This window comes from Triticum dicoccoides, chromosome 4A (genome assembly GCF_002162155.2).
Source record: "Triticum dicoccoides isolate Atlit2015 ecotype Zavitan chromosome 4A, WEW_v2.0, whole genome shotgun sequence".
Lineage (NCBI taxonomy): Eukaryota > Viridiplantae > Streptophyta > Magnoliopsida > Poales > Poaceae > Triticum > Triticum dicoccoides.
This window is the reverse complement of record NC_041386.1, coordinates 342,184,333-342,192,465: the sequence shown is the minus strand read 5'-3', so window position 1 is coordinate 342,192,465 and position 8,133 is coordinate 342,184,333.

The window sequence follows — 8,133 nt, the reverse complement described above, 5'->3', positions numbered from 1 at the left end:
TCCCTTGGATGCTCCTCAGGCGGTGGAGGCGTCGGAGGTTCCAGCGACTCCGGCGAGCTCTTCGCGACTCCGGAGACGAGCGACGACAGCTATGAGCCCCCGAGCCGGCGCCGCTCCTGGAGCAGGGCGGGCTCGTCAGGCCGCCGCCAACTCTGATCTGGATGGGGTTGGCGTCGGTGCTTGATGGCCCACTGTTGATGATGGCGTCTTTTGCAGGGACGCGCGTAGTTTGTGTCCCTTTAGGATCCGTTCCCTGCGAGGAATCAAAAACGCGTCCTGTAGGGGCTTGTAAGGTGCCTGTGATCCTATCTTGTATATGTAACACTTGTCATAGAATTGTGCGAGTTGCTCATTCCATCTTAGCTCAGTCCTCCCTTTCGAACCTCACGAGGGCTTGGTGCTCTGCGCCGACAGGTCCCAGTCCCAAGGCGGCTTCAGCCATCGCTGGTATGCCAGGTCGCGATGCCGTGGTCAAGGCCAGGAGGTGAGCGACCCGGAGTCCGGTAAGAGCCCCTGAGTCGCGGTGCTTAGGAGGTCCCCTTTGGCGCCCAAGCAGCCATCGTTTGGTGAGAAAGGGGAGCAGCGTCGCTAACAAGGGATAGCATTAGGTGCGGGGATGGTGCCACGGTAGCTGGCGCTTCCGGGCAATAACTTATCTCGAGGATCAGGGGCCGCTCTCTGGTGTGTGGCCGGGTCCGTGCGTCGGCAGGAGCGGGGTTGCCTGGCGAGGTCCTCGTGTGTCTCCTCCCTCTCGCCTCAGCTCCCCTTTCTGCTCTACGTCCTCGGGTCCCAGCCCTCGAGCGAATCTCAGTCGTCGCTGGTATGCCAGGTCGCGATGCCGTGGTCAAGGCCAGAGGGTGAGGGCTGGAGAGCCAGTAGGAGCCCTGAGTCGCGATGCTCAGGCACCCCCCCTTTAACGTGCAAGCGGTTCGCGCGGACGAGAGCGAAGGAGGCACAGCAAGAGCCTCGCCTGACGCAGCTCCTTCAGGAGGTCCTGCAGGTCCATCATAGAAAAAGCAAGGGGTTGCTATACAATTGACGGTGAGCCGTTGGTTGCTTCTGAGGGGTGGTGAGGCACTGAAGGCTTGACGAGGTGACGCTATGCGGGGCTGCCGCCGCCAGAGCTCAGCCATCCAGGTTTGTCGGTGTTGCAGGGACAGACCCATGCACAAGCGTCGTGCCGTTCGGGAGCAGCTCCGTTAGTTGGCATCAGCTGAGTATGCAACTAGGTAAACATGTTAGCCGCGAAGGAGTGGATTCGTTCAAATAGATGCTGGGAATGCGGAGATCACTGGGTCAGGCCCGAGCGACTTGGGGGTGATGCAGCCTGAGGGGCGCCCCCAACAAGGTAAGCTAACAACATGGAATAAAGGGATACACGCCGCAGGGACGGACCCACGCGGCCTGGGAATAATGCAGCCCTGGGGGCGCTCCCAGCTGGAAGTAAAACTCGAAAGATGTCACCTGATGATGTTGAGGACGAAGGGGTGTTGGTGTAGCAGGCTCGGGGGGCTGCGGGAGCCGATCCTCATGAGCCCCCGGGCCCAGGGGCCTCGGGAGGCTCCGGAGGCGCTGGCGGCTCCTCGCGGGCCATCTCCATCTCTGCCAGGGCTGCGGAACGCCTAGCCTCTCGTGCCTCCGTGATGCCCCTCATGAGGCGCTGGTACGCGTCAGCCGCGTTCGGCAAGCCGTAAGGCATGCGAACGTAGCTGTGGGGTGGACCTCCGCAGCGCCTCACTCGTGAGGGCCAGAGGCGCTCCAGAGAGGCGACTCGGTTGAGCCCTGGTATGTCGATGCAGACGCACAGCCCACCATCCTCGCCTGGATGGGGGGCCACTGCTGGTAGGCGGCGGGCGCCTCTCATGACTCTTGACTCCTGTAGCTCCTGAATGGCCTGGCTGACGGACTCCTGTGGGTCTGGACCTCCTTGCCTTGCTCCTTCTTGAGGGAAACGTGCTTCAAAACACGCCTCCATGTGGTTCCCAAGCGCCTCCCTCGTGACCCTAGCTAGGTCGGTGGCCCTCTAGGGGAGAGCCCCCGAGCCCTGCCTGAGGAGGGCACTGGGCGCGCTTTCCTATGTGATGGAGGGAGGCTCCCCCTGGGCAGGCGTGGGCCTAGAGGGGCCTGCCTCCTGAGTGGTCGAGCCGGACGATGTCTTCTTCTTCTTGGGGTGGTCTCGGGAAGCCTCCTGCTTCCGCGATCCGGGTCTCCCAGTGATGCGGTCTGAAAGGCTCGTTCCAGGGAACACACCGCGTCCTTCTCTTCACAGGGCACCGTGATGACTCCGCCACTTCCTGGCATCTTGAGGACGTTGTAGCCATGGTGAGTTACGGCCATGAACTTGGCCAGCGCTGGGTACCCAAGGATGGCGTTGTACGGCAGGCGAATGTGAGCGACGTCAAAGTCGATGAGCTCGGTGCGGTAGTTGTCGCGTGCCCCGAAGGTGACAGGGAGGCGGACCTTCCCAATCGGGACCGTGGAGCCGTCAGTGATGCCGGAGAAGGCCTTGGTTGGCTGAAGCTGGCTGTAGGGCACTTGGAGGTTGTTGAACGTCTCCACGGACAGGACGTTGAGCCCTGCCCCGCCATCGATGAGGGTCTTGGTGACCACCACGTTGCTGATGATTGGGGAACAAAGCATCAGGAGGACTCCGGCTGTTGCCGCACACTTGAGCTGATCTGCTGAGATGAACGTGATGGCGCACGCCGACCACCTGAGAGGGCGTGTGGCTTCGAGTCTGGGGAGTGCTGCGTTCACTTCGCGGGCGAACTGCTTGAAGATGCGCTGAGAGGCTGGGGCTTGTGCTCCGCCCAAGATGCAGGCGATCGCGCGCGGCTCCTGGAAGCCCCTAGCCTCCTCGTCCTGATGGCGGTCCTCGTTTCTCCTTGGCTTCGGCGGCAGCGGTGGGAGGCCTGCGTTGCCTAGCGGGCGATCCTCACGAGGCAGATCCCTCTAGTCTCCCTCGCGAGGCTGATCCCTCCATCCTCTCTTGCGAGGCGGGTCTTGCCAGCGATCCTCGCGAGGTTGGTCGCGCCACCCTTGGCGCGGCCCACGGTCTTCCCAGCGTCCTGTGTTTCTTCCTCCTCCTCGACCGTAGCCCCGGTCACCGCGGTCAGGGCGACGGCCGATCCTTCCTTCACGCACGGCTCGGAGTTCTTGGCATTCGTTGGTGTTGTGGGTGTGGAGGTCGTGGTACACGCAGTACCGGCTGCCCTTGGGAGGTTCGGGCTGATCTCTGCCCCGCTTGGTGTCTGGTTCTGCCGCGAGCACTGCAGCCCCCTTGCGCTTCACATCCTTGGCCTTGAGCTTCTTCTCTTCTGGGTCTGCGGCAGGCAGCTCGAGGAGGGAGAGACGCCCCTCCTCAGCCCTGGCACACTTGTTTTCCAAGTTGAACAGCTCCAAGGAAGTGCACAGGTCTTCATGCATCATCAGCTCCTCCTTCATCTTGACGTCACGCACTCCGTCGGAGAAAGCTGAGATGATGGCCTCCTCAGTCACCTTGGGGATCTTGAGGCATGCGTTGTTGAAGCGCTAGATGTACTTCCGCAGGGTCTCCCCAGGTTGTTGCTTGATGCGGCGCATGTCTCTCACGGCGGGTGGCCGGTCGCGAGTACCTTGGAAGTTGGCGATGAAGCGGGTGCGCATCTCTTCCCAGGAGGAGATTGTGCCTGGAGCCAGGTTCAGGAGCCAGGTGCGGGCCCCGTCCTTGAGCGCCATGGGAAACCAGTTCGCCATGACCTTCTCGTCTTCGTTGGCAGCTTCGATGCCCAGCTCGTAGAGCTGGAGGAACTCCGCAGGGTCGGCCGTGTCGTCGTAGCGAGGAGGCAGGTCTGGTTTGAACTTGTCGGGCCACGCGACGCGGCGTAGTTCAGTGGTGTAGGCGCGGCAGCCTGCTGTGGCCACGGGAGGCCTTAGGTGATGGAGAGCCTGGTCTTGCATGTCCCCACGCGCTGGAGCAGGGGGATGGTCGCGTCGTGCTGGAGCAGGGAGCGCCCGGGCAGCTTTTGGCGGGCGAGGGACTTCTTGGCAGCTCTGTTCTTGCTACGCTGGCACCTGACGGAGCGGGTTCTGCCTAGGGGCCATGCGCCTTGGAGCCATGGCGTCTTCTTGAGGAGGAGGTGGCCGGGGCGCCGCCGGAGCCTCTTCGCCCGCGCGGGGCGGGGTGCGGTGCAGCGTAACGGACGGCGTGGAAGAGCCCCCTGCAGCGCGGACGAGCTCAGCGACGCGGTCGAGCCATTCTTTGTAGACATCGTCAACGGGACGGTAGCGCAGGAGCTCGTTTGCCGCGATGAGTGCAGCCCGAGCCTGCATGGGCGCGTGGAGCGCGCGGGACGAAGATCCAGCTGGGGCGAGCGAGGGAGTTGCGGCGCGACCGTCTTGCCGCACGGACGGATGCTGGGATGATGCTTGCCGCTCGTCCCCCGCCGGGCCGGTGGCGGCGTTGACGGCAGGTGACGGGGAACGGCGTGGATGCCCGCCGACAGGGGCCGTCTGGGTGACGCGGGAAGCGAGTGCGTCCCGGCGCTCAGCGCGGGCCCGACGAGCGTCAGACATGGGTGTGACGGTCGGAGGAGAACGGGGCGGTGGAAGACGAATTCCGCGCACCCCTACCTGTCGCGCCAAATGTCGGATTTCGGGTTCCGGCAGACCCTTGAGGTTCGAACACTGGGGTGCGCGCGGAGATTTTGCCTCCTACCTTCCGGCACCCCTCCGACGTGCTAGGATCTAAACTAAGGAAAGAACAACACAAGAGACACAGGGTTTATACTGGTTCGGGCCACCGTTGTGGTGTAACACCCTACTCCAGTGTGTGGTGTGGTGGATTGCCTCTTGGGCTGATGATGATGAACAATACAAAGAAGAGCAGCCTCGCGATGGTCTGTTCTCGGCTGAGGCGATGAACTGCTGGGAGGAGTTCAGCCACCTCTCTCTCTCTCTCTCTCTCTCTCTCTCTCTCTCTCTCTCTCTCTCTCTCTCTCTCTGCTCTGCTCTCCTCTGACCGACCCTCCTAACGAGCCTCTTCCTTCCTACCTCTTTTTCGTCCCCCCCAGCTATGTGGGTGGCTAGTCCTATTTATAGAGGCCCTGGTCCTCTTCCCAAATATTGAGCGGGAAGGGAGCCAACAATTGTGGGCTAATTTGAAGAGGGACAGCAAGTATCAGCTATCCTGATAAAAGTAGTCTTCGCCTGCGCAAAGCTCTGGTGATGACGCCGTCTTGGGCTCCACGGTGACCTTCGTCTCGTAGTCCTCCTGGTCTTGGTCTCGTTGCACCGAAATGACAACCTTTGCCTGATGCCTCGGTACTCCGCAGCTGCGCTTGCCCCCTTTGCACCAAAGAGGAAAGGAGGACGCTGCGCGGGCTGGCACCCGCCTGGCGCCCTGAGTCGTCATGGCTTGCGTCATGGGCACCTCGTGAGGTACCTTGCCTTGATCTCTCCGCCTCCTCGTGAGCCAGCCTGATGAGGCCATGCCTGAGGAGGCTTCGCGTCGTCCGCCCCGTGAGGCTTGGCCCCTCGCGAGGGTCTTGGGTTTGTGTTGGTGAAGATGGGACGTGCTGGGCCCCCCTTTGAGCCACGCCGCAGGCCGCAGGCAGGCAAGTCTGGGGACCCCCGTTCCCAGAACGCCGACAAAAGTTAAAAAAAATATTGTGAGAGACGTTTGCACAAAAGAAATATTATTTATGTAACACTAACGAATGGATGAGAAAATTACAAACAAAAATACGTCACAGAAGTTCAACATGAAAACAGCAGCAAGTTCAACTACTACGCTAAATGAATTTTAGATGAAAATCTTTTAAAATCGTCGCGAGTATGAAAAGATGATCAACACGGGAAACTTGCGTGCTTACAGCAGCTTTCCATCGGTATATCACCTGCTCAATTCCGGTGAATGGATGGAGAGTTACGAGCAGTGGATGGAGACCTACGAGCAAAAAAATCACGTGAAAAACAGAGTGAAGTTCAGGTACACGCGCCGAGAAGTTCAGGTTCTTCACGCAGTGCATTTTCGAAGAATCTGTTTCGCGATAAAGGCAGAATGCATGATCCCGCCATTTTCGAAATTACTTGAAAACGGATGGGAATCAGAGAAAACCATCAACATGAAAAAGTTTCGCATTTTCCGTAGCTTTTTAGCGGTATATTATTTGCCCCATTCCAATAAAGTTTGTAGAAATTACGGTGAAAATATGTTTTTTGCCATTTTCGACACTGACTTAAAACCGTAAAGAATTGGGAGAAACAATACATACCAAAAAGTTTCGCATTTGTTCAAGCTTTCCAACGACATATCATTTGCTGCATTCGGACGCACGGTTAAAAAATTAGCTCGAAAATACGAACTCGGTAGGACTTGGACCATTTTCTAAATTACTCTTAAACTATTCAAAATTAGAAAAAAAACTTTCAAGATGAAAAAGTAGCGCATTTTCATAAGCTTTCCAACGCCGTATCATATGCCTCCATTGGATTAGTCGTTTAGAAATGACATCGAAAAAACGAACTCAGCTGTTCGGTTTAAGAAATTTTACATTTTTTCAAATTACTCTTTAACCATAGGGAATTAGAGAAAACTTTCAACATGTGCAAGGAGCGGTTTTGCAGCAACTTTCCAACGCCATATTATATGCCTCATTTCGATAAACGGTTTAGAAATGCGATCGAAAATACGATTCATGTTTTTTGTGCGAAGAAAAAACGGTTTTCAAAACTGCTCTTAAACCGCTTATATTTGCCAAAAAATTAAGCTGGGTCATGATATTGGTGTCCATAGCTTTCCAACGGTATATCGGAAGCCCCATTTGGGCAATTTTGGCGGAAGTTCAACCTAGTTCACAGGGAAGTTCAACGTACTACTAGCGGGGAGGTCAGGTTGTGATCAGAAAATTATTCTGATCCCGTGATCAGAATAGTGTTTATGTATATAGGACAACACTATTCTAATCCCAGGATTAGAATAGTTATTTGGATCACGGAGCGCCCTATATAGGTGGCGACCGACATTCCTGAACCCCGCGCCTATATACAGGCCGACCAGATCCTCCTGAACTACCCAGTTAGCAGCGACAAAAAAAATACCCACGCCCGGATCCAACCGGCGAAGCCGCCACTCCCCGCGCCCAACCGGCAACGCCGCCGTTCCCCGCGCCTAACCGCCGCCGCCGCCGCTCCCCGCGCCCAACCGGCGCCGCCACCGCTCCCGGCACCCAATTGGCGACGCGCTGCATCCTCCAACCAGAAAAGCGACTGCAACTTCTTTCCAGATCCGGGCGCTATCGTCCCGCACGCGCTACCGCGCACAACGGCAGAACCCACCGGCGTGAGCCGTGGCACCACCTACCGGCCGTCATCGTCCCCCTCAACCAGCCCTGGCGATGGCCCTAACCCAGCCACCGAGCGTAGGCCTCCCTCATCTCCTTCCATCTTCCTCTACGCCTGATGGACGCCATGGCAGGGGCCGTGGGCTCGCCGGATTCCTTATTGCCGGCGCCACCACCCACAGCCGGCGCCGTAGTGTCCAGGCCATTCAACTTCTCTGCTTCAGGCCGTGCACAAAATACGAACTCGGTAGGACTTGGACCATTTTCTAAATTACTCTTAAACAATTCAAAATTAGAAAAAAAAACTTTCAAGATGAAAAGGTAGCGCATTTTCATAAGCTTTCCAACACCGTATCATATGCCTCCATTGGATTAGCCGTTTAGAAATGACATCGAAAAAACAAACTCAGCTGTTCGGTTTACGAAATTTTACATTTTTCAAATTACTCTTTAACCTTAGGGAATTAGAGAAAACTTTCAACATGTGGAAGGAGCGGTTTTGCAGCAGATTTCCAATGCCATATTATATGCCTCATTCCGATAAACGGTTTAGAAATGCGATCGAAAATACGATTCACGTTTTTTGTGCGAAGAAAAACGGTTTTCAAAACTGCTCTTAAACCGCTTATATTTTGCCAAAAACTAAGTTGGGTCATGATATTGGTGTCCATAGCTTTCCAACGGTATATCGCAAGCCCCATTTGGGCAATGTTGGTGGAAGTTCAACCTAGTTCACAGGGAAGTTCAACGTACTACTAGCGGGGAGGTCAGGTTGTGATCAGAATATTATTCTGATCCCTTGATCAGAATA